Source organism: Dromaius novaehollandiae, chromosome Z, assembly GCF_036370855.1.
Source record: "Dromaius novaehollandiae isolate bDroNov1 chromosome Z, bDroNov1.hap1, whole genome shotgun sequence".
Lineage (NCBI taxonomy): Eukaryota > Metazoa > Chordata > Aves > Casuariiformes > Dromaiidae > Dromaius > Dromaius novaehollandiae.
In genome coordinates, this window is record NC_088132.1 from 18,702,762 (window position 1) to 18,730,737 (window position 27,976).

General features: G+C 34.8%; 1 long non-coding RNA gene across 1 annotated transcript in view; it reads right to left on the reverse strand.

The window, feature by feature from the left end:
- Positions 1-1,371: 1,371 nt before the first annotated feature.
- LOC135325021 (uncharacterized) overlaps positions 1,372-27,976 on the reverse strand; it is a 510,892-nt gene continuing 484,287 nt past the window's right edge. Inside the window, exons 6-7 of the long non-coding RNA XR_010386241.1 lie at positions 4,378-4,426; positions 1,372-1,458 (exon numbers count right to left, since the gene is read on the reverse strand). This is a non-coding gene — a long non-coding RNA (uncharacterized LOC135325021). The remainder of the gene's footprint in view (positions 1,459-4,377; positions 4,427-27,976) is intronic.

The following is a 27,976-nucleotide window of genomic DNA, read 5'->3' on the forward strand; positions in this document are numbered from 1 at the left end:
TTCATTAGTGTTATTCCTTAATCAAAAGTAAATTGGCGAATACATGGTGCTTCAAATAAAAGAAAAAAAAAATTTTTAAGGTGATATATTTTAATCTCTCAAAAGGACAGTAAGAGTTTCAGTAAGAGTAACTATTTTGTGAAAATCACGAAAGCAAAAAAAAAAACCCAAAAGGTTTTAAATTATTTATTATTTAAATTATTTAAATTAAGGATATAATCCTTAATTTACACATAACCTTTTACTTACACTGTGGCATGACCTGCAAAATGTGTAGTCATATACCATTTCACACCCTGGTGAATCTGCTACAAAGAGTATCAAAAGATAATTTTGCTGTCTTGGCTTTTTCTTTATTGTCACACTTATCATGCTTGAACTTTACAATAAAAGAGCAACTGGCTAAGCGCTTTCGCAGTGCTTTTAAGAAAATGTTGCCTGTCTCATTGAAAATATACATATTTCTGCATGTATTTCTACCTATAAAGCACATGCTTTCATATAAGGACCGAAAAAGGTCAAATACAGAGAGAAATCATAAAGATTTAAACACACACACTCATATATTTATATATGGGTGTGTTTGTGTCTATCTACCTATATAAGGATTAATAGTTAGTAGTAAAGATTTCCAAAAGTAGTGCTATACATGGTATTTAACAGTAGGGTTTTGCCAGTGAACATATAAACATATCTGAAGTCATACATCTGGCTGTTTGCATTATAGCATTCAGAGACATTTAGAAAAACAGCATTTAAAATGTATTTCTCTTGCAAATTTCATCTTTAAAAAGATTACATTATTATTTTAAATTAAAAAAAAAAGTTTTATGCCCGTTCTAAACCATATGATCTGACTCAGTAAAATACAGAAAACTGTTGTATTTCTTGGGATGATACATGCTGGGCAATTTTAGAGATCTGAGACCCAGAAAATGATTTTAAGTGCCAGCTAGTGGGAAAAGGCATTACAAGGTGAATATACAAGAAGACTGAAGACCACACCCTATGTCAAGTCCCTTCCTTGATATTGATTTCATTGACATAAAACAGTTGATATCACGATCACTCTGACAGGAGACAACTCTGATCAGTTATCAGGATCCTTTTAGTTTTTTAGCATCCTAGAAGTAAAGACATCCTTCAAAGCTGGTAGCCATAGCTGCATTTGTACACTGGCTTTCATGGACTCATCCCAAACCATACAAAAGACAGGCAGGAGACAGATTTTTCATTCTCTCTCCTTGCATATTTTTGTAACTTATCACAGCATCTATATGGCTATTAAGCAAAAACAAAATTGCTTTTGGCAATTAAGGCAAAGCATCTAAACTGGCTGTTTAACATCAATGTTCACATCTTCCAGAGAGATTAGAGACAGCTATAACTGGATCCATTGGTTCTGTATCATTTTGTCGTTTTTTTGATAAAGCATTCTTTAAAATGATGAAGTTGCTCCTAAGTCAAGGAAGAAGTTGAAAGCATTAATTTATTCAAGTAATGCTTTTTAAACAAATATATAATTTGATTTTATGTTTTTTAAAACATGATAAGATATATAAAATCAGTACTGTTGTTTCAAAAGTGCCAACATTCAAAAGTGCCAGATTCTTCCATCCCCCTTTTTTAATAAATATTTGTTATAAATAAGTAAATTAGGCATATCATAAGCATTCTTTTAAAATTCTGTCTCAACAGAGCACTATTTTGTGTAGGGGATCATACCTCAGACCTGATCCAAATTTCTCATGGATTCCTCAGTGCCTTATTAGCTGTCTGCATAATTCAATATTCTGCTTTACTCTTCCATATCATTTTTATGTGAACCTATTGTAGCTCAGGAAAATCATTAACAAGTCAGCTATAACTGAAGTTAGCTGTACATCGCCAGAGAAGAATCCCATGTCTCATTTACATCATTTAAACTTGGACAACTTATGCAAAGAATGAATTAAACTGTTTTTCCTTTTACTTTGAGTATCTTGGAAAGATTATGGAAAGATTATGGATTATGGAGTATAGGAAGTGTGCATCTTTCATTAGTAAACTCCTATGAGCTATATCTTTTAGTTGCTCCAGGTACATTTTTTCAAAACTTAATAAGAAATTCACATTAAACTTATGTGGTTGCAGTTTTCTTTCTATTGGACTTTCCTCAAAAGAAACTTTTAATTTCTGTCCTCTACTCTTTCATTGTTGTGGGTTTTTTTTTGTCTCATGTGAAAACATGTTTCACCATTATTTCATGATATTTAGCAATTAGTTAACGCAGTCATCTCAGCTAACACTTGATATCCCTAACTAAACTCAGTTAGCAACGCTTTAGTAAAACAAGTACTCTTTGTAAGCATGAGATACTCATTAATTTGTTATTGCTGAAACCCTGGAACTTCAAAACATGAGATATGGTTGTTTTTCTATACTTTTTTCTTCAAACATAAAACTTTACTGTATATGATATACATACACACATCCATTTTCATGTGTGTATATATATATTTTTATATTTGTGTGTGTGTGTATTATATAGCAGGAGTTACTGCAAAACATAGGACAGAATCTGTCACCATGAATTTCATATTAAGTGATATAATGGTATAGTAATAAGAATGTCCCAACAATTGCTCCAGTGTATTGTTATTAAACACTGTTAGTTTTTCATCAACAATTAGATGTTATCAAACCTAAAAGTGAAGATATCGATACAGCTATGAGTTTTGACAATACTCTAGGTTGCTTACCATTACAGTTCTACAACCGTTGGACCTTTACAGAATTTTGAATAAGCCACATATCCCTGCATGTACTCCAGTGTGTTTTACAAAGAGCTAGATTTGAGGGATTTGTAATCTGAAGGTAGATTAGAGCCTTATAACAGACACCCCTAAATCACCTGTGGGTCTGCTGGAAGTTTCTGTAACAGTGCTATGCAATGTGCCAAACAGCAATAATCAACTTTGCTCTGCAGAGATGATGAGCAAGAGAGCAAGAAAGAATTTTATGGGAAAATAAAGGAATTAGGAAGGAAACAAAGCCCACCAGAGCTGTTAAAATACTAAGAAAAACATTTTTGAGAGGTTTTAAATTGCTATTACTGAATTATAAATGTTAGGCTTTCACAAGCAGTTTCTGAAACAGAAACATGATTCAGGCCTCCACGGGCGCAGCACATTACCAAAGAAGTAATAAAAGATAACATTACGTCTGCTGTGATGCTTTTCGAACTGCAGCTTTCCCACCATCGGTGGGGCCACAGAAGAAGGCCGAGAGGTCTGTCCTCCCGGGCTCGGGGCGCCGCTCCGCAGGGGCACTGCCTGCCGCCTGGGCGTGCAGGGCGCGACAGCGATTTTGCGCTGAGCCAATGGAGTTGCCTCGTGAGCCTGACCTCAACTGCATGCTAACCATGTTGTCTCCTGTTATAAACAAGCACTTGACTTTGTTATGTTTAATATTACGAAACAAGCTTAAAATGCAGGAGAATAGTTTGCTAAACTGTTTAAGCTTGTTTGTCTTAATATCTTCTACTACATTAATTATTAACTGATTTCAGCCACATGCTAGAAGTCTATACCATTCATTCAAATGGATTTAAACAGAAGGTTTCCCAAAATGTTTAGTATAGCTAAAATACCAAACAACAAAGAAGCCCAAATATGAACTACATAAACCTCAAGATTCCAGTAATTTTAGTTTTTATTCCAATAGTTATGCGTCTTTCATTTTGCTTCCCAAAACTGAGACATTAAACTTGTGTTAAGAGGAAACCATTTTGATAAAACCCAAGACTTGCGATAAAGTGAGTTTTACTTTCTACTGCTGCTTGGCCCTTATTCACTGGCGAAAGATGCTTTCTTGCAAGGGATTTAATAGATAAAATTACAATTTATGTCTAGAGAACTTCTTCCATTTTTACAAATCATTGCCTCTCTGATTCATATTATCTATTTCAGTGTGAAATTATGCCAGCTTCTTGTATCTTATGATGATATTAATCCTAAAATGTAACACAGTCAAGTTACACAAATGTAACACCACCGAAGAAATACAGTAACATTAAAATCTCTTCACTTAAATTGAAAAACCCAGCTCTCAAACAATTTTGATTTTGGTTTCCTACTAAGAAGGGGAAAAAACCCAAAAACTAAAAATACCCTTTCAGCCCCACAATTCCTTGGAGGAAAAAAAAAAAAGAGAGAGAGAGAGAGAAATTAATGGCTGATATTACCAGCTGACATTATCATAGACTGGAAATGTTTGTTTGTTTCTTTATTTGTTTTTTTAACCGTGCTCCAGGAAACATATTCACATGGTGGAATACAGATTCTTACCTTAACCTCCAAATTAAGGCTAAAGAAATAACAGAAAATTATTACTCACCCTGAGCTTGCAGGTTTGGAACTCAATCAAAAATTCTCTATCCTGAGACCTGAAAAATAATAATAATAAAAAAAGCCCTCTGTCACCACTGACAATAAATAGCTATACATTAGGTATACAGTAAAATGGGAAAATGATTGTTCAGTACTTTAAGTAATTAACAAACACATATATTATCGGAAAATCAATTGACTTAAACATTAAATAGTACACTTTGAATGAAGCACATTATGTGTCAGAAAAGCAGCCCAATAAAAGCTTAAATTTTAAAGAGTAATAACTCTTTTTTTTTCCCTCAGTGATTGGACAAAAATTTAATTTTAAACTCACTCCTAGAACTGAGAATTTATGAATTTCCATGGAGACCAATAAACTCCAGATATCTGGATAAAAGAGGTTCAGACTGTGCACCACAGCAGTTCAAAGTATGACTTATTTGAACATAAATATCTCCTTTAGAAAATAAATTACTTCAGCCTTCAGAAGATACTAAAAAAAAGAATTTCAAGGTACATTTTAGGATTTTGGTTCTAAGAGTAGGAAATCAAAATAATAATAGATGATACATATTTCATGTCCAAAAGGAATAAAAACGTTCTGTGACAGCTGGTGAAAGAGCATCAGTGTACAAGCAAAAAAAATCTGACTAGGGTTTGTAAATCTGGTGATGTGAAAAGGGAATTTCTTCTAAAATAAAGAAAAAAAAGAGGAAGAAAATAGATTAGGACAACGAGCCTCCTTTATGAGCATCAAATACAAATGATTCATCATTGAATTAACATTCATTTCATGGAACTGGATGCATTTTTTTGTAATTGCTAAGATTTGTTAAATTTATCAATACTATAACCATGGTTATTCCATTAATAAGGCTTGAGGTTTCCCATTAGCTTAATAAGAACAATAAAAAATTGATTTTCCTGCAGCAAATTAGTTTCCAACTTTTTGTCTACTGGCATTTTTCTCTTTTCAATATAACATTAACGAAGATTAATGCTTAAAACCTAAAATCTGGCAAATACATATTAGAAAATACACACAGTCTAAAACATGCCTGAATGTACTATTGCTTAATTTTTGAATAATAGAAAAGGAGGATGCGTAATAAAAATTCAGCATAAAACTAACATTAAATTTATTTTGGTTTTATGCTAACCGTAATTAACACAAAAATGGAGTAGATTAAATGCTATAGTGGTAATCTGCATGCTTAGGATGAAGTTTGTATGTCTCTGTAATCTTTTTTTAAGATTATATAAAACATCCTATTAACAGATTATCCATTCAGTGCTTACAATGTTGCCAAGTTCCAGTAAGTTTCCACAGTGTTTGGCATAGATAAATTATTTTTCCTCTTTTGGTGGCTCAAGGAAGCACAGATTTTTTGCCAAAACATTTTACAGATGTTCAAGCCTGAGGGGAGAGAAAAACTGGGGCTTTCTTCAACTTCAAAAAAAAATGAGGTATAAATTTTCATTTTAAAAGTTTCTAATGTAAAGTTTTGAGCTGAACACTTAAAAACTGCAAATCACGTGGGTCCGGTAGAATCTCATCAGTGTTTCCTAGTTAGAAACTCCTCAGTGTCCCACACAGGAGCACAGTCAGACACAGGTGTCAGGACACTGAGCAGGCTGTGCTCTGTCACCACAAAAGCTATTATACTCTACTGACATTACATTTTTAGAGAGAAAAATAGAACAAAACGACTGTTATCTTAAGAGTTTAAAATACTCTTATCTCTCCAAATAAATTTTCCCAAGACATTCTTTTGTATTTTGTGACACCCTTCCATTTCCTTTTCTTATAAAAGTAGTAGTATATGATTATTAACAACAGTGCCACAATGCAGGTGAAAAATTACTTCCTAAACCAAATATACTTTGCAAGCAGTTTGTCTAAAAGATTGTAAATTCATCTGTTGTTTATATCTTTTTTTATTCTGTTATTTTGAATATGCAGGGAAAATTATTCCAGAGCATTTTGATATATATTAATCACATTAAAAACAAACAAACCAACAAACAAACCTTATTTAATTTGATTCAAGTCATTATAAAGACACTTTTATCCTAGAATAAGATTAGATTTAATAATATTGATAAGATTTTTAAAGCCAGCTACTAGAATGAAGGTACCCATACTTTCACCAAAATAATTGAAGAGGTGAATTATAAGTTGTAATAAAGCATTTAAAGTAAGTAAAAATAGCATATTAAACATATTGAGAGTTATGAGAGACAGGATGAAAAAACAGGGAAAGTAATCTCTAATTAGTGAGCTACATATCTGAACACAGACAGAACTCATACAGAAGTATGCAGCAACACAAATTGTTAGGTAAAGTCGCACAACTGTCAGGTAACCTAGCAAGTTCAACTACTACAAACTGAAAGGATTTGTGAAGAATTCAATTATTAGAGAAAAGAACGTAATTTTTATAGTGTGATGATTTCCTTTTGCTTCTATGAGGAAATTGTATGTATTTTTTACATAAAAAAATTAGCCATGCATATAGGTTAAAATTATTAGTTACATCTTCCTCTTCAGCATGTCATAAATGTTGCTTTTAGAAACACAATGGCAGGGGAGATAAACCATTTGCCCATTCTGGCTATTCCTTTCTAATGGTCACATATTACATCCCAACTCTATTTCAGTTCGTGTCATTTTTTATGAAGTATAAAAAATGATTGACAACAGACTCTTTTTTTTTTTTTTTAAGACATAGTCTGATAGCACAAATGGGACAAATTAAGAGATTATAAATGCCTTTTTTAAAAGTGACAGCTATGCCAGCTGTTTCACTCAGAGATCACACTATGTGAATGCCTAAATTTTCAATCCTATTTTTTTGGTGTGCATATAGGAGTTTTTATTTTTTTTTTAATTTGTCCAATGCATAGGAATGCTTTTGTAACACATATTTTTAACACTATAGATTATATTCTTTGCACACATCAAAACACATTTCAAAAGGAAAAAAACAAATTCCCCAAATCCCAAATGTGCTTTTCAAAAAAATATCTTGATCTTAAGCTAGAATGTTCTGCTCAGCAGTTCTGAACAGTCATTTAGGCAGATCACTGTCAGGGAAGGAAAAAAAAAAAGAAAGACAGAGAGGAACTCCCCCCCCCCCCCCCCCATGCTAATAATCATTTCCGGCTAGGAATACCAGATGAAAAAAATCTTGACAAGCTCCTTTTCAGGTAAAATATCCTAATCTGATATAAGTAGGAAAAAAATAAAGTAAAATAAGCAGACACTGTAATCATGAAGAAGAATGGATCTAGTAAATCCCATCAGCCAGCCACACTATGATTTTACTAGCTATTTTTGAGTATATCCCAATTTAGTTATAGTCTCTGTGTGACACTTCAGTTAAGATAGTCCTGATAAAAATTCAAGAACTTCAAAACACTACTGTTAAAACTGAATTCACCCAAACTCATTAGTTCTTTATGTGCCACATTGGGGAACTCCACAACCTGAACTTCACTTATATGGTTAACACTTTATTTCTTCTTATCACAACTGTTAAGAGATTTACCAAAAGTTTTTACCCAGTAAATGCTTTGTCTATTCGTAATAAATCTGAGTTCAGTAATTCACAAAATAGTGGTCTGTGGAGAATGGATGTCCGCCATTCCAGAGTTACATGCCATTGAAATTGGGTGCAAAAACATAAATCTTGTTAGCTTCACTTCAGACACTCTAATACTTACATAGAAAACTTCCACAGGCTTTAAACCAGGAAATTGTAGGCTAACAAGCCTCAAGCATAATCCTAGTTCTGTTGTGAACTAACATATTGATTTAGATAAGTCACAAAGTCTTTGTGTCCACACACTTTCCTCCTCTGTAAAAGAGTCTCAGGATTTCCAGTGTCTTTAACTCAAGTATTGTGAGGTTCAATTAACGTTTCTAATGTGCTTTGAGAGCACATTAGATGAAAAGTGCTGTTTTTTTGTACCTAGTACTATTTCTATGCACATAAAAATAAAATATCAATAAAATAGTTCATTATTTTGTCTTGCCAGTAGATTAATCATACTCTTGAGAAAACAGAAACTGTATTTCCTGAGAGTCATTTAGTTTTCATTTAAGTAAAAAGTGATTTATTCTCCAAGTCTCCAAACTCACACAAGTTGGGGCATTACTCAGCAACATTTAAATGTTTAGGTAATTCCCACTTTTTAGGATGTTGCTTCTGACAACTGTTAACTCTTTTAAGGATCTTTTTTTGAACTTCTTTAAAACTCACAAGACCTCTATTGTCTGCAATCATCAGAATTTTAGAGAACGCGCAGAAGGCTGTTTTCAGGTGATAATGCTTTATTGTAGTGACAACAATTAATTAAAACTTGGTCATAAGAATGACCATTAACTAACAAGATTATTGTATTTTCAGCTCATTTCTAATAGCCTCTATATTAAGCAAGACAGCTGCAATGACTGCGTCATGACTGAGTGCTGGACAGTACTAGTACATCATTCTTTCACCTGATCAGAAAAAAAAAAGAGATTAAAATTCTCCTTTCAATGCCTTTTTGCACTCTGACTTTAAACTACTTATAATAAATCAATGTAGAAAAACAAGCCCTACTAGTATGATGATGATCATCAAGACAAGCAAACATTCCAGTAGGAATACAATTTTCATCACCTAAATTTCCAATAATTCTCATTCCTTTTGTGTGAAGGCTGAACTAGCCACCAACAAGCAGATATTTCTTTCTCACTGACACTTAAATATGGTTACAGGAAAAAAACTTATCCTGAAAATTTTTTTTCAGTCCTATTTTGAATAGGCAAAGTTATTGGCAAATATCCTATGCATACCAAAAAGAAAGTAGAATTCAAAACTGAGAGTATTCCAAGTATTCTGTGACTGAGTAAGGGTTTTGTGACATTTCATTCAAGTAGAATTAATTTTTTGTCAGCAATTTCTCTTTCATTTTGTGTATGTCTAAAAATATTCTGCTGCTTTTGGAGAGGACAAGAACCCTCTCTCCCCATTTTCCTTAAAAATTGCTTGTATTTTTAGAGAAAGAGAATAATTTAAAAGAGGCAGTTGATTGTTTTATAGGTTATTCTGTCAACTAATCCCTCCATAACTGGAAACAGATTCAAGCACAACCTAAAGTAAGAGTGCATTCTGTTTAGGGCTGTTGCTGCAGTCATTTCAGCTGATAACTGTGTTCCCATTCATTTTGGAAGAATAGTCTAACTCTATCCCACTATGTTTGTATGTTTGATCCACGGACTTCAGTGATCACTGTTTCTAACTTTCAAACAGTAACTATTTCTCAAACTCTCTCTATTCCTGCTATCAAAATCTTTGTCAATCTGACCAATTTTGTTGAATGCTCTCAAAAATACTTTGCACCTGCTCAAAGTATCAGAAAGTTCCATGAAAATGTATAATTCCATTTTCTTAATCTTTGATGGAATGTTCTGGCCTATGGCAAATTATAGTCTTATGGAATATGTATATCTTTATGGAGATTTTCTTCATAATAAGTTACATAAACTTCTTGGCAGATACTTGCATAAAATAGCTCTTTTCCCTTTCTTTCCTTCTCACTATTTGCTCTACTGAAAAATCCAGCTCTGTTTCCAAAATATGACAGTTTAAGCTTCCCTAACACAGCATAGACCCAATATTTTACATGACATTACTATCAAATATTTTCTAGTAGAAGCTGGGTTTTTTCCTTTTTTCCTTTTTTTTCTTTTTTTTTTTTCCCCACATACTTTTCCTGTTTCGTTTTCTGAAGGGCTACCTCTGGACTTCAGAGCAGGTGCACTCTTGTTTACTGCCTGTGGGCATGGTCCCCAGGTGCACAATGTAGACTATATTCTCGTTATGAGGAGGAAACCTCATCATGCACTTTCCCCTCAAGAACTTGCCAAAAAAGTAAACTCAGGTACATTAAGAAGGCAGAGAAGGAATCATGATATGGTTTCCCATGATTTGGGAACTTAAATAGTTCCCAAATTTTGGATGATTAGGGAAACAGCAGTGTGGAGTCCATTACAAAATTAGCCTGTCCTGTAGTGGTTCAGGTAATTTTAGGCTGTGCCTATTTTTGTTTGTTTCTGCTCTCTAGCCAGTTATTTCTGTTTCGTATCTGTGCATTTTTTGGCCTTCTTTTTGTATGTGTTTTTGCTGCATGTTGCTGATTTTTGATAAACTATTCAGTCTGCTAAGATCACTGTAAATTCTAATCCTATCCTCTGGGGCACTTACAATTCTTCCCAGCTTTCTGTGAGCCACACATTTTTAAAGTTTATGCCTTCTTCCATCATTCAGATCTTTCTGTTTTTTAAACACTGAAAAGTAACAAGGCCAAAACAGACCCTGCAGGACCTCCCAGATGAAATGACTAAGAATGATTCCTTGTTAACTGAAAGCAATTTTTCAAACAGTTGGTGGTTACATCTGATCCATATTTTTTATTGGTCTGCTTAAAGGAATGTAATAGCAAAAAAAAGAGAGAGAGAAAAACTAAATAAAAAAGTCATATTTACTTCTTCCTCCTCACAGAAAAAAAATGCTTTAGTAATCCATAATAAATTTGCCTTTGGGAGACAAAGACATAAAAAACATTCCATAAAAAAAATTTCTTTTTCTGTAATTAGTAACATTTGAACAATTTGAGTTTTCCTCAAGCTGCAAAGACATTAGCATTTGCTTTCAGCACAAAATTGGTAATTAACAGACCAACACAATTTAAAAGTCAAAGTTGCAGGTGGCTTGCCACTTTAATTACACATCCCTTTGTAAGGGTTATCAATAAAGCATTATTACAGGTTGAGAATACATGCATAGGTATCAGAGTAGGAGTTATATTGTAAATATACACTCATTATTTCGTGGTAGCTTCTTTATGTGCCTGTGTTCATGGAACTGATTTAAAAAACAGAGCAAATTTAAACTAACATGACATAAATCCTTGTGTAGATACTCTATTTTATTTTCAATGTAAGAGTGGTTTAGTTTGGTTTAGTTTAAGATCTTCGATGTTTGAGTCAAGGTATATCAAAATGAGCAATTGCTACTAGGAAACTGAAATCAGAGGACCTGCACAGGTTCTGAACACAAAAGGGTTGAAGTCCGAGTGTATTTAGACAAAACCATGCTTTGTTTCTTCTCTTGGTCTACTGTGTGAATTTTCAAACTTGTAACTCTATAAGTGTGTATGAGGTAGGCGGGATAGCCAGTTATGTTGCCATCTTGATAACACACAGATAAAACTAAATTTGAGATTGTCAGTTTATTAATAAATAGTCATAATTACCTTTATAAGAACTGCACATGAATTCAGATGAACTGATAAGCATAATGAATGAAACTATTGAGATGAGGGTTTTTTTACACAGAAAACTGTTATTTTAAAAAGTGTAGGATATAATTTTATTAGAGGACAAACTACTCACAATTTAAAACTTTGTAGTGGAGAAATAACTGCTCAATGGAAGAACTGAACCCAACTATTTTAGGAACCAAAGGGGAGCTGTCCTAGCTCTTGGTAATAAGAAATGCCTGCCATACTCATAACTATCCAATAGATTTTACAGGAAATGCAACTTTGGAACCTCAGAACTGTCTTTTGTGTGTAACAGGAATGACTATTATTACTATGATTAAGTCAAGTAACGTGAGTTATTAATGCATCAGGACCTCTCTACCCACAGTATCATGAAATCCACTAAGTTCTCTAAAATAAAAATATGCAATTTGAATTTTTGATTTGAGCTTTCAGTTTACATTCTGATCAGGTTTTGAAGCTGTTCTTTACAGCTTCTACCACCAATTACAATAAGTCTTAAAAGTTAACTATGTAATAGAATTTCCCTCATGTAAAAGAAAATAGTTGTCACAACTTTTATGCATTTAATATTTTTCAAGCAAGTGTGAAACTTGATTGTGTTCAGAACCTTTTTGCCCTTTCTCTTAATGTCAAAATTATACTTTTGATGTGGTATTTCTGTGGCTGTTGACCTGTTTCCAATTGAATCAACCTGTCCATGAAGCAGAGACATGTACTTCAGGCAAGAAATAAGATCAGCATAATCTAGTGGATGACCATATAAGCAGGCCATCCCCCATCTCTGACTCTTCAAAATCTTGGGCTTCTCTTGTGAATACAATCATATCACTGAAATTTACATTCATGGCTAATTTGTCTCACAAGTTTTGCAACAACTAGGAAGCCAATGCCTGTAAAAAATGTAAAAACCTAAACTCATTCACCTTAAAACAAATCACCAAGGCCCCTACAAAAATCAGTTAGTATGTGGGAAAAAAACAGTATCAACAGCCACATTTAATTGTGTTGTCATCTTGATAAAAATAACCCACAATCTACACAGAAAGTTGACTTTGCACTGATTGTGTCCATCTACCAGTGACTGATATTTGCAATATTATGTACGCTATATCTTTTAGAGTTTCAACCATATTCAAGTATCCACTGGTCTACACATTTTTTAGAACTGCAAAACACTGAAGACTCAGGCAAACATCACCTCTACACATCCTCTACAAACATTAATAATTTTAAAAAGTAATATTATTTTAATAAGTAAAAAGAAAGAAAAAAAAAAGAAAGAAAAGCCTAGATCTTTGTCAGGAGGCACGCAACCAAGGCTTGGGATGATCAACAAAAGAGTAACAATATGACTTGGATATCCAAGGTATGAATCAAAGCTGAGTAAGTAAAAGATGGTCATGGATGAAAGTTGTGAATAACTGGTATAAAATCTAACTGATTCCACAATTTATAGAAACCACATGTAATGATGTTCTTTCATATGAATAGATATACCAACATTTCATACCAACTATTTCATTCCAGCACTACATTCTTCTCAAAACGAGAGAAAATAAAATCAACTCTGTATACAAAATTAGAATCTATGAATTCTCAGGAAAACACCTAAACTGCAATTTCACAGAAGGGTGAAGTCATATGATGTGATTAATGAAGCAGAAGAATCTTATCCTGTCAACTATATTAGTGCCATTCGTAATGATCCTTTATAAAAGTAGTTATTTTGGGATCACCACATATATTAATATATGACTTTGGTGGTTGCACATTCTTTTAATAACAGAACTGAGAAAACTTAGGAGTCTCCATTATTTTCTCCAGGGCCTCATCCTGCCTGGCACTATAATCCTAGCTGGTCCAATATGTAAAAAGTTAATTGAATTGTCTTGGTTGCTTCCAGTGAAAACTTGTTCCACATAACCAGAAGGGGAAAAAAAGCGAGAGAGAGAGCAAGAGAGAGAAAGGAAGGAAGGAAGGAAGGAAGGAAGGAAGGAAGGAAGGAAGGAAGGAAGGAACAGACACACAGAGAAACGTCAGCCAAAGATATTGGAAAATTATGAGGCCAAAATGAGTGCATTCTTTTTAAAGAATCCAAACTAAAGTATTTTAAAATCATTCAGATCTAAGCTTGAAGAAATATAATTTATACTAAAGACAATGCAATGATGTTGTCTTACACAATATATAATCTTTCAAAGGACACCATAGGACCATATATGTCCTATGTTTTATTACCATTTAAGATAGAAGAAAGATGAACCAATAATCCATAATGCAGCTATTAGGGGAGGATAAAAATCAGAACTGATCACAGGTGTACACCATGTAAGCAATTACTCTTGGGAGCACAAAAGTGACAAGAAACATCTATTTTATGGTATAACTTGATACTTCTCTGTAAAACTCTTATTTTACTCTAGGTTATAGCAAGAAATATTCCTTCTGTCAACTCAGTTTCTTGAGGTTTGCAACTGAGTAAGAAAAATGTATTTATGAAAATCTGTTTACTATGAGGTCTGAAACAAGAATTTGAACAGCTGGAATTATATTAGAGTCATTACTGTTTTTGGTTCCAGATACACTGGAGCTACTAAACAGCTAGAGTACTTTATATTTACAGGTGGCATCAGTATACTCAAAGTAACTGTTGAAAATATCTAGCAATGCTGTAGGATGCATGTCCTCTTTATTTAACTTACTAAAATTTGTTTTTTCTTTCTTTCTTTTTGGGGGTAAGTGAGACCATTCATCAAATCATATCATGAAAATATTTGATCTGCAGATGACTGTTTTGGGTGAAGGAAATACTGTAGTTAAAAGGAAAAGTAAAAAGGAACAGAACTGTGGACTATGGTAGTAATCACTGCTCATTATTCACAGCTGCCAACTTCAGAGTTTTTGGTGAGGCTTCCAGTCAGACCAATGCTTCAGAGCTCCCACTGGAAAACAGTAACGTACTTCTAATACAAAGAGGTTAATGATTTGTCCTTTACAATTTTACTTTACAGAATCTGGACGTCAAAGGTTGAAACCCTAGTTCATTTCAAGTATGCATGCGTCTGAGAAAACAATTTTGAAGAACGCAAATTTGAGAAACAGGCAGGTCTGTTTTCATCTTACAGAGATAAACAGAGAAAAGACTCAGGTTAAAAATAAATTGGCTACAGAGAAGTCCCACCCAATAATTTTTGCTGAAGAATTTCAATTACTGGGGGAAACAAACAAACAAAAAATACTTTGAGAAATATTTGGGCTTTATGCCTGCCATTTTATTATGAATTCATTTCTCTTAGTGAAAAAACTTCATCATTTGAATAACTACAACATACTACATAGACCTAGACAATCACACTTGGAGAGAAGAAAATGTGTTCTTAAGGTAAAACCATTTCATAACAGTATGCATTCTAAGGATTCATCCACTGTGACTGTCTCAAGCACCAACAGGTGCTAAGAAGCTGGTTGACAGTAGTGATGATTCATAAAATAATTACAACTTAGCATTTTTTGTCTCATTACATAGAGAGCTACATATAATGGCAGACTGTTCCATGAAAGTGGGACATGTTCTTTAAGTGTGTTTAAATGATTAACAATAATGAGATTTTAGACACAGCTGTAGATGATATATCATAACTGGATTTTATAATTTTGTCTTTTTGAGAATAACATTTATCATGACTACAAACTGACCTAGAACACTCATCTTATTTTATCAAATGTTCGTAAGAACAGGTAGAAACAGAGAACGATATTTTATGGAGTTGTTGCCAACAAGGCTTGGGAGACTGTTCTATCTGAGAGAAAATGATCTGTAGCCTCCTGACCAAAAGGGTTAGAGATCTGGAGGTTAATGCTCCAAGTTAGAAAAACGACTTAGCGTTGTATAAGCTTTGACATTTGAAAATCTGGTTTTGTTCTGGGACACAGAAACTTTCTTTTTAGTCTAGTGGTTAGTTTGTGGGAATAGCATGCAAGAAACAAGTTCATGTCATTGCTGCAGTCAACTTCATATATAAGTGAATGAGGCTTTGTTAGAGACTGACAGGTACAGAATGAGCGAGCTCACATCTCCGCTTTGTCCAGTTCAGAGTTACTTGCTATGAACAGAGACTCTAAATCCCACTGGGAAGGGCTTGAATTTGAGTCCCTCTTGTCCCTGACCTGTTCCTCAGGTGAGAAAGTAAATCTTTCTTGGTAACTCTGAACAAACATGCACTTTGAAAACCCACAAGTTGCTGTGCAGCAGAATACCTGTCTCCTGGACTCTCATAATTCATTATGTTTTTTTGTGGAAAATTAAACATATCACTCTTTGTAATCAATTGTATATTTCAGGTGTTTCGTGACAAGGAAGATTTTCTGTTCAGCTATCAGGGCTTTGGTCCTAGGCGTTTGTTGTCATCGAATGAGGACTACCTGAAGGCACTGCTCAGATAAAGGAGACCTGGACTATATTTGCCCAGCTTTAGCTGACTAGATAAATGAAATATGAACTGCATATCAAATAAGCAAAAGATGAAATTCATCCTATAACTGCTACAAAATTCATACTTTTGTAACACATCTGGTGTGGGAGGCCAGAAGGTGACAGAAACCCCAGACAACTGTGGTGACAACTGCTGATGGGCCTTAGATGGGGAGAAAGTCAAAGAGATTGGCTCAGAGCCAAGTCATTAGCAAGGCCATCAGTGGCATACCCTGACTGCCTAACATACACAGTAATAAATAATGAAAACATTAGTCCCTCAGAGCAGTGGACATATCCACAGGTATCCGACACCTCATCGAAGGCTGAGCCTGAGGTGGAGCCAGGATGCACCAGGGCTGGGCTGTCCAGATGGCTTGGACATGCTGGCCATTGGCAAAAGTGTCCTTTTTCTGTGGTCTCTAGTCCCGGGCCACAGTGGGCTGGAGCAGGGGCCTTGGTCTGGGTGAGTGCGAAGTGTGCGAGTCTGTCGTGGAATAGAAACCCGAGAAGAGAAATTGCTGTCCACTCGCTATAACCATCCTGCTGAGGAAATACGTGTCTGATGTATGTCACTGAGTGGTGCGGTTCTCTTCCTGCAGCCACACCACAAACGCTCCCTATGAAAGCACTAGGGAAAGACATGAAGCAAATAATCCATTTTTCAGATCTTCCTAAATAGTGAATGTTCTTTTAAACAGTCATGATTGCTGATGACGTCAAAGGTAGGTCAGGAAATGTCAATTGTGGGATGTTTATGCAATCATTGCCCTCACCTCTAGCCTTCATTTTGGCCTCAGATTAGCTAAATAGCTTTCTCTGTATTACCTCTTAGGAGTAGCCCATGGTTGTGACAATGATTATCTACACAGAAGTTACCCATATCTCTTGTGTCACACAAAGTGTGAAAATTACTTTGCAATCCATTATCCTTAAGTGCAAAGGAATGATCTCCTTTTTGTTACTACGGTTTCACACATGTGCATGGGACTATTATCCCAGGTCCTAACTTTAAGGAGTAGTCAAAAAGTAAAGTAAACTATTCCCGCTTTCTAAAAGACAGGCCAAATCTCTAGATTTGATACCAGACGAATGCCAAACAACTATCTTTGGTCACAAGAATTCATTTATATGTCTGTGGTTGCACTGTATCTAGCCCAGTGTATTTCTTCAGCTGTCAAGAAAGCTTCTAAACACTGCTGCAACATTAGTAACAGAGCTGACATTACAGATATCTCTAGTTAAAGGTAGTTTAAGGTAGTCAACTCTGAAAGATGTAACCACAGCAATGAAATCATAGGAAGCACAAAATCATAGAAACATTGAGTAATTTGGGTTGGAGGGGCTCACTGGAGGTTGTCTAGAAGTGCTCTTGGCAGGTTGCTCAAGGTCTTTTCTGGTAAGGTTTAAATATCTCCAAGGATGGAGGTTCCAGAGACATCTGGGCAACATGCAGCAAAAGTTCGATCACTCTCAAAGTGAAAAAGATTTTCAGTGTACTGAATCAGGATTTCCTGCGTTTATAACTGTGCCCTTCCTGCTCGGCCTCCACTGTCCACCTGTGGTAAGTTTGGCCTTTAGGTCGTTGTGGACACCAGCAAGGTGCCCCCGGAGCCGTCCCTTCCCCAGGCGACCGAGCTGCTGCCTGTTCCTCTCCCCAGGCGCCCTGTGCTCCAGCCCCGACCCCTCGCTGGCTCCAGGGACTCGCTGCAGGACGCCGGTGCCTGTCCTGTGCGGGGAGCCCCGTGCCGGGCGCAGCACCCAGGGCGGCCTCGCAGCTCCCGAATAGCGGGGCCGGAGCCTGCCCGGACCTGGACCTGCCAGCGGCACTGTGCTGCACAGCCCGGGCTGCGGTGGCATCTCTGCTGCCCGGGTGCTGCTGGCTTAGGCCAACCCGGCATCTTCAGGTCCCCCAGGGACCCCTTTTTGGTAGAGCTGCTGCCCAGCCACCAGCCCAGCCTGTCCCGCTGCAGGGTCTGTCTGTCCCTGGGGCTGGGTGCTGCGTTTGCTCATGTTGTATACTTTTGCTGATGCTTTGATTAAGATAGAAGTTAAATGATTAGTGCTTTACCTGGGAGACTGAATATAAGAATTTTCTTTTTATTGACACTATAACAATGCTCTCTTCCTGAGATATATAATTTTTATGTATTATATCTGAATATATGTCTTTTCATATACAGGGGACATTTAATATCTTCAGAAAGACTTATTCATGGATTTTTAACTTTTTATCAAAATCTACCTATTAGTCAATATTAAGTGATGTTTCTTGGCTTTAATTCACTCACCTTTCTGCTATTTTTTCCTTATTGAAAGGCTTGGATGATCAAATACCATATTTTCCTTCTCCTTTTCTTTTTTTTTAAGATCCAATAGAAAAAAGTGATACATTTTTGGCAACAGGTAAAGAGAAGCAAATATTCTTTTTTTTCCATCAAAATAGTATGCAGGACTTCAAATTCCTTTGTGTCTCCTGAGACTAGACACTCTGAATTTAATATTTGTAGAAATGTGGATCTTTAGATTGCATCTTAAAATACTGCACTTAAATACAAGCTTTTTCCCAGAGAGTATATTTGAAGAGAATGTAAATTTGAGAGCAAGAAGCAGTTGCCACAGAATGCATTCTGCAATATTTTTCCATCAGTTTAAATTAACAAATCATGGAAAATAGTTTCAGATAAAAAAGCATCATACAGATTCTTTTTTGAGATGTATTCCAAGAGACAACAATTGACAGAACATGTGGCAAATGTTGTGCTTTAGATATCTAACACCAAAACACACAGCCAAACTGGTGAAATAAATGTCTCTACACTTCACTTGTGTGATTTAATAATACCTTGACCTGCACTAGAAATCAACGACAGATGGCTGAAAAGTATTTTCCACTATCAATCTACAAGTTCTGTGGTAGATATCAAGGAACTAGGTGACAGAAAAGCTCTTAGGTGCATGTGCGTGTGTGAGAGAGAGGGAGAGAGAGAGTGAAAGACCCATTACAACACAATATAACACAACCGTTCACTGTAAACTGAGACAACATGTTTTCCATCAGAACTGTACAAGTAAGAAATGTTAGATCATTCTCAGGTCACAAACCAAAGAAAGAATTAAGAGTTCCTGGGTGCAAAAGAAAGAGCAAGCTACTTTGCACTTCTTTCTCTAGACAGCACACAGTCTTTTTTGCCCAGACAATCTTGGACACTGAAAATTTATTTTGGGAAAATAGCTTGGGAAGATGGGGCTTGGTCTTGTAACTATGCCCTTCAAGAACTTTTTATGAAAACTTTTTAGGTTTTTTTCTTTCTTTTTTTTATAGATACCCAACTAAAGGAATAAAGAAGCTAGCATGATGTAGTGCCCGCTCTGTGCCAAACCTGGTTCTGATTCACCATGTCATCTCACCAGACTGCTTAAATTTGTGTGTATCCTAGAATAAGCATATGACAGGCTTGTTTTCACTGTGAAAGAGTGCTTTCTGTGTGAATACTTACGTAGATCCTACAAAGTCACATAATTAAATATTGATAGGGGACTATGATGCTAAAATCTGACCATGGCTGGTGTTAACAGTATGCTGTAATTTGCATGACCACAGTTGCTTTTAATTAAAAAAATACTTTTATTTCTTTGCTGAAGAACAAAGCTCCAGTTCATTTACTAAATGCTATTGTGATAAGGGAGGCAGTATGGTCTCATGATTACATCACAGGAGAGCTAGATTCCTTGCTTTGCCACTGATCCATTGTTCACTATTAGAAAAGTCTTTTTTGTCTTTAAGTCTCCTCATCTATAAACTGGGAATAATGCCTATGCAATGACTTCCTAAGATCAATAGTTGTGAAGTGCTTTGTGCATATAAACACACAAGAAGTTCTAAGTATTACAATTATATTTTGTCAAAGCAGAGAGAAATTGTCCCTTCCAAATTCTGTTCATTAGCAGAGAAATCTCAAAAAACAGAAACAATTTAGAGAACACTTTTAAATATTTCTATTGCCATGGAGTTTGCAGAGAAAGCACTTAAAGAACTAACAATGATATTTATCTCCATAGAAGGCTCGGTAGCATTTTTAAATGGGAAATGGAGACCATATAATTTGACACAAATTACATACATATTGAGAACTAGCATAAACCCAAGGCGGGGGGGGGGGGGGGGAATGTTGCTTTACTAGAGAAAGAGGGTGACTGTTCTCTTGTGCACTTGTTTATTAATCCAGGGCACGAATCATGTTCATGTTACTAGATGAAAACAAACTCAGTCATGCAAATTTAGGACATACAGTGTCTTCTTAATTAGACATAGGCCAAAAAGAATAAGGTAAGATGACTGAACAATGTGTAGACTATTACAGAGAGATGATTCAGCTTCATGTCAAGCCAAAAACTTTTATAAAAACTAGTGAAACATTAGTTTGAGCTGAAATTATCCATTTACAGAAAAAAAAAAAAAAAAGATAAAAGATGCACACCCTACTACTGTACCATCATCCAGGTCAACAACATCTGCAATACATGTGCAACGATGCACAAGCGTTTTTGTGCAAATAACAGTCCTGCCAGTAAAGATGAACATATAGTTTCTTTATTCCATTTCTGTTTACTTGAGATTAAACAGCTACTACTTCCAAATTCCTTGTCAAAAGTATTCAACCTTTTTACACCAATCAGGTATTTCACTTGAACTCTCTCTTCGAAGATTTCATCATGCAACCCGTTTTTGGAACATTTTAGTTATGTACAACCAGGCTATCCTATGTTGATTTTAAATGTAAAATTAATACGTCTGATCTTCAAACATGACAGTTTTTTCATCATGTCTCACAACTCTGCGGTGGGGGGGGTTCATGGAGTTTTTCTGAGATGTTAGTTCTACTGTACTTTCTTCAGGAATTGACACAACGTACAGTGTTACAGATATCCATCTCATTTTAGAAGCTCTAACAAAGATGGCTGAAGTTTTCAGACATCCCTTTTTCAAAATCTTGAATTAAGTAGTTTGGTAATTGCCTGTTCCAAATTCAAAGCGGTTTGATTTAAAGCTCTCATTAAAAGGGGGGAATCTGATGACATAGCTCTTGTGTGCTATCATTTGAATCTGTAGTTTGCATAACTAATGGTTACATATCATACATGGTCTTTTAGAGTTTTTGTTTCCAAAAATTTGCTGCTTTTTACTTTTCTTCTGCTTATTGTGTAGCTATTAGAGTGAATTCTTTTTTGAGGTTGTACAACCTGAGGGTATCTCTTTCCAGCAAGAATAACATGTTTGGGTTTTTGGTTTGAATTTTTTATAAAGGCTCCTCATTTCTAATGGAATTATGGAAATTGATATAGGTTAACTGACAAAAGGAGCCTAAATAAAAATTTTCAGTTTTTTCAAGTCTTCTATCATCTCCTTCCAAACAACACCCCAGTGTAGGCTTTCATTTCCTCCCCCATTACACATACTGAGAACCAGTCTTTTCTGAGTATTTAAGAAAAGCTGCTGGATGGATAGTTTTCAGACCTTCCAGCTTTGAAGTGAACCTTAGAAAAGCTGAAGATATTCCCAAGGAAATTACTTCCAGTGACTTTAAGCATTACTGGTATCAGAATCACAGAGAAATCTGTCAATATTCTAAAAAATATAAATCGGCAATTAAACCAATAAGTGTATTAGAATCAGTATCAAGCACAAAAAATAGAAGATTTGAACACACCCACAAGGAGCATGAAGAATCAGCTGCTTCATAGTGTTGATATAGATATTCCCTACTTTAATTTAAATCCTTGTAGACACTAGAAACATGTAGATATATTTTTAAAATATCTTCACACTGTAGGACAAAACACTGTTTTTGGCGTGTTTCAGATAGAGAAGAGTAACGTAAATATAAACACAATATTTAATAATAATTCCTGTCTTAGAAGTTTCTACAATTCTCCTTTTGTCCCTATTTTGTCTGCAATTCACATGAAGAGCAAGATTACCAAATGGAGGCATCCACAGAGGCTATTCAGCTGTCCTAGGAAGAGGGGAAGGATGAATCAAAGAGCAGCACTCATCTGGCCATTGCTCTTTCCCTTGCGACTGTCCTATAAGTCTATTTCTCACTTTCCTCACTCTAGTTCTTTCTGGCAATTGTCTCACATCCCCCCACCTAATGATGCTTTTCAGTTTCACAAGTGTTGCTTGTTCAGTACCAGAGAAGTATCATGACTGAACATGATGTCAAATACAGTTGATAGATACTTTTATTATGAACACTTAATTATATCTAGGAATTAGGAGATTTTTCTTTTTTCAGATAAAAAGTGCAACGGATGTAGAAGGTCACCTCAAAAGTACCGTTCCCCCCTTCTACCCACCAGTTATTCTAGTTTAGGAAGTAGAGCCTAAGATGTGAGACTGCACCATTTTCTCCATTTACCTGTTTCCCTGTTATCTGTTTCATGATGTTTTACTTAGAGTTCATTCAGCCATTCCAATTTTTGCCGTGATCCAGTGCTCATATTGCATTAAGCAAATAAGAAAAAAACATAAATAAGCATCCAAAAGCAATTATGAAAATACACTTAGGCAATGGAAATGAGAGCCACGGGTGTGGTACTAAACTGTACTTCTGTAATTACAACATTTTAACTATAACATTATTTCCCTGGGATTTTTACATGTATGGTCCATAATTACTCCTCCTACTATTCCTCTCTTCCATCCAGTAATGTACAGAAACAGTACTCATTTTTAATGCATTACTTCAGAGATTCTTTATATTTCTTCAAATGCCTGCCATACATTCTGTTTATAGAAATGGAGGAACATTATAAAAAAGTTAACTTTTTTGCTGAAGGGAGTCAAAGGTTACAGTTAATACACAGGAATGGTTGCTCTCCTCACCCCATCACAGTCATCTCATATATCACTCGTGACTTTTGGCACATTTTTCTGGAAATAGAAAAATGTATGAGGTATGATTGATTTCCAATTCTTTCAGATGATACAGTGACAAATAAGAAGCCAGAGCAATTTCATCTAAGGTGTCTGTTAAATATCATAGGATTTAACTTGTTAGAGAACCAATACATTCCCACCCATCTAATACCTAAATTTATCTTTACACAGTGCTCATGTAATAGCAGACAACATGACATATATGTGTATTAGCAACTGATAAGTGAAGATTCTTCATATTTTTAGTATCGTGGTAGTCAATGTTGTGCCATAATTTCAGTTTTCATTACTATTCTTGTATGACTATACTTTAAATTTGATAAAATACAGCATGTGTATCATTTCCAAAAAATGCCTTCTTGGGAAGATTATGGTAAAATAAAAGAATTATCCATGGTTTTCCATGTTTTTTAATGCCTCTTCCTTTTTTAAGAGAAAGTGTGACTTCCACTATAACTACCACTGTCCACTGTGACTAACAGCATTTTAATTAATAAGTATTTCACTGCTTATAAGACAGCTTTAAACACTTTTTAACAAATAAAACATACATAAGAGCTTCACCCAAGAGGATGTAGTGCTTCTCCACATTATAAAAAGTTATGAACTCTGCTGTCCTTACAGATGCAAAATAGGAGACAGGCACTAACATGTGTAATGCGCATACATCAATGAATACTTAGTTCAATTTATATATATGTTTTAAGTTTTCCTAATAAAGTTTAATGAAACAAAATAATGAGGGGTGGGCAAGGGGAAGCAGCCAGCACCACCTGTATGAGATGATAATTCCAACTGGCAAATAAAAGTGCACAAAAGGGCATTTTTGCACCAGCACTAATAGTATACATTGTCCATCTGTTTCAGAGATGCACAAGAGTGAAGTAGAAACTAATAATAATAAAAAAATTCTTTACAGAAATGTCTGCAAAACAAAAAACATAATTTCTAAGAGCTTGCATCTCTTATACATCTGAAGCAAAAATTTCCTTTCCTTATAGCTGAATGGGAACTCTGTGGTGGAGATTAAAGCAACCAGTTCAGTTACTTATTCTGTACAGATTGTCTGATTAACTAAAGTTCAAAGTGGACTAATGCGAGAGTCAAGTAACCTGGAGGGAAACCTTCTTCTAAAAAGTTTCTTTTAACATTAACCTTCTTTTAACCAATCAAGGTCACATACCGAAAAAGAGTGTACTTTTGCACAAACATATTACAGAAAACCAAGATGAGATTTGCCTATTTATTTAAAGATACCTTTGGTTCAGTGATCAAAATATGAAATATCTGAAATTCTTCCAAATCCATTCACCTTATCCTCCAGGAATCCTGTCTAGGAACATTCTGAATTTGTATATAATAGCTTAAATTGTGCTTTATTTTTCCCCATAGTTTGAGCATCTTTTTAACTTAAAATAAATAAATAAATAATCCAAACTGTGATTAAAGTCCATATTCAGACCTCAGAAATTTCTTTTTCACTGAACTCCAAGTGCAGAGAGTTAAAGAATTCACATGTGAAACTCACACTTATAAACCTTCCGCATATTTCTGTGTTAGTGGATATTCTGTCTATGATAACTTTCCCACTGCACTATTTTATCTTTTTTGGCAAGTGAAGGCAAAAGCTAGTCTCTGTGATTAAATGTTCCCACAACATTTCTTAATAACATCACATAGGTAAGAGGAGAAAAGCACCTTAAGTGCCTTAACCTATCCTTAATCCAATCCAAACACTGGATTTGTTGTGAGCGTTTTCTTTTTTCCTTCTCTGATACAGGTTACTCTTAGAAAGATGGTCTCTCTACAACTTTGGAAAAACAGGCATGCATATATATATATATAAATATATAAATATAAAAATATAAAATAAATAAATAAATAAATAAATAAATAAATACATACATATATATATATATATATATGTATATACACACACACACACACACACACACACACACACCTTACCAGGAATCAGTATGTGACCAAAAAGACATATAAATTAATGAGAATAATTTAAATCACTGTGCTAATTGAAGACATCACAGCATCTCAGGAATGTGGGGGCAGATTTTTGCATTATGGTCAAGAAACATTGAGCATAGCCAACAGGAGACAGAAAGGTCACTGTGGTCATTGGTTGTGACTCCTTGCTGCCTGCACAGTGGATGTCACAGTCATGACACCTGAACTCATCATGAGTTAACTCCTCCAAACTCTTTCATATTGATGCAATCTACAATTTTATTATAAACAATTATACTAAGCTTTCTAGATATCATTATTCTAAAGTTAAACTCACGCGAACACAGTTTGAAAATACCATGTATCACACTCAACTATTTCTCTATAAATATGTTTTAAATTCTCAAAACATTAAGTGCAAAAGTAGCTACACACATTATTTTTACTGAAATGAAATGAAGTTTATGGAGTATTTCTGCTATGGAAAGAACCAGGTGGAAAAGGTCACTTCTTCATTCACTATGATAATATATAAATAGTTTTCTGCAGAAGCACTGAGCTATGCTAGTCCAAGCACACAACCACGTGACTCCATAGATAATCTTGCTGATTTTCTTCATTTTGTCCATTACTTCAAATATAAGAAATAGAAATCAAAAAATCCTTGGATTATGCCATGTTTTCTCATAAAGAATTGAGAGCAACAATATTTACATGCAAATACACCGCTGTGGAAGATTAGAATTTATCATTGGAATATCTACTTTACCTATTACTCTAGAAAATATATGAATTTTTTTCTTTGAGAGAGAATTCAATAAGTTTTTCCAGAAGCAATATTATCAGTATTATTTAAATGATTTAAAAATATGCTGTGCTAAAAGCAGACCATTATGTGTTATTAAACTGATGCAGCTAAACAATTTTTGCCTGTTTCTTTTCTTCCAACTGTCTTCCCTTTTTCAAAAATGTCCAAAGGAAATCATAAGTCAAAGAGCTGAATTTTGGGAAATCACAAAATTGGAACAGAATAGATATTTCAATGTTCTTTAAGTGCATGTTTCTAACTGATGAAACGTTTGTATGTGATGCATTATAGAATAATGGCCATTACTGATGGCCACTTATCCTTCTATGCAAAAAAAAAAAAAAAAAAAAAAAAAAAGAAAAGAAAGAAAAGACAAACCCTAGCAACCCTAGGAAAAAAAAAGAATTGTTTAAAAGTCCAGGAAATTCTGCTGTATTTCTGAGTAAAACATGGTAAAGGTCATCATGGATGGAAATATAAAAGTGGATGCTTCTAGCCAGGCAAATGTCAGTATTGTCAGCAATTTGTTTGTCAATAAGGCAGCTATTCTGCTTTGTAAAAGGACAGTATTCTGAATAAGAATTATGAAATGGCTTAACCAGTTAATATACTAAATGCTGTGAGTGATCAATGTCACATTGCACATTATATCATTTTAAGATAGTAGCAATTGCTACCTTGCAGTAAAAATAGAATTAAAAAAAAAAGCCGTCCTTAGGCCTTTAGTGCAAACTTACATCATAAGAAACATATTTTATGTTTTCTGGCAAGAATAGTACTGATAATACAGATAAGAATGTGGCTGATTTGTGATTAAAAAAAATCATAACATTATTAATGAGTCTAAAAGACTTTGGGACCTAATAAATCATCAATAAATTTGTAACTAAGAACAAGTGATACCCCAGTTATATCAGCTGTTACTCTTCTCATAATTAACTTCCATGAAATAAAGTTTTGCAGTATTTAAAGCCTGATATGTTTTATAATATCCAGTATAATGTTCATGCTCAGTGTCTGTAGCACACAGAAATGATCAGCTGGATTAAGAAGCTTGTGCAAAGACTGTAAATGTTTGCCCACATGAATTATCCTGTGACTCCAGCAAGAATACCCACAGAAATATGGATAAGTAAATGCAGGTGTATGCTGCGGATGTGGGCCATCCATTGTTTATAAGGTAAAAAATGCATTTGCTCATGGATTGTTTTGCAAATAACAGTTCTACTCAGCTTCTAGTTAGGCATAGCCATCTCCTGTAGTTACTAAGCATAGCTAAATGTATTTAAGAAGAGAAAGCATAGCTTCTCAGAGTTTGGCTGGTAGTCCTGTTCAGAAAATGCTTCATGCTTCTTGACGCTGTTGACATAGTTTTCTATTCTGAGTTTTTTGTCCTTCGCTTTGGTTCAGAAGTCTGACCATCTCCTAGTGACCACTGTGGCATGTCTTGTCTCATAGTACCTGATCTCCTCTGCAATTTGTTGTCCAGGCATCTGTTAAGATGCTAAGATTTATGTTTGCCTCATCATTTTTTTTCCATATGTAAGCTCCTTGATTCAACTATCAGTTGCTTATTGTCCTATGGAAAAAAATGATTAGGAATTGTTCTTTTGTAAGTTTCTTTCTCCCTCCTTCTTTTTCCACTTTTTGGGCAAAAGTAGTGAACATTTCAAAGTGAAAGGGGTGAAAAATTGTTTGGATACAGTATTCTGGATTCTTGTGTTTTATTACGCATTCTATTTGATTTACATTTTAGATTGCACATCAAGGACAATAATATTCAGCATGGGAGGTAAATATTTGAGGGTAAACAAACAAAATTCTATTTAAGCTCAAACCATACTATACTGCTCTGAGGATTAATAGGTTAATACAAGATTTAGTTACCAGATGGTAAAAAGAGATACGATTTATAAGTGAGTAGGTACCTAAAAAAAAGACTCAAATACAATGCAGTTTTCATAAAAATGGTTAGATCTCAATGCAAAAATATGAGAATCCAGACTGATACAGCATGCTATGACTCACACAGAAAACTAATAGGCCAAGCAATAATTCAGTAATAGCATATTTTAGGT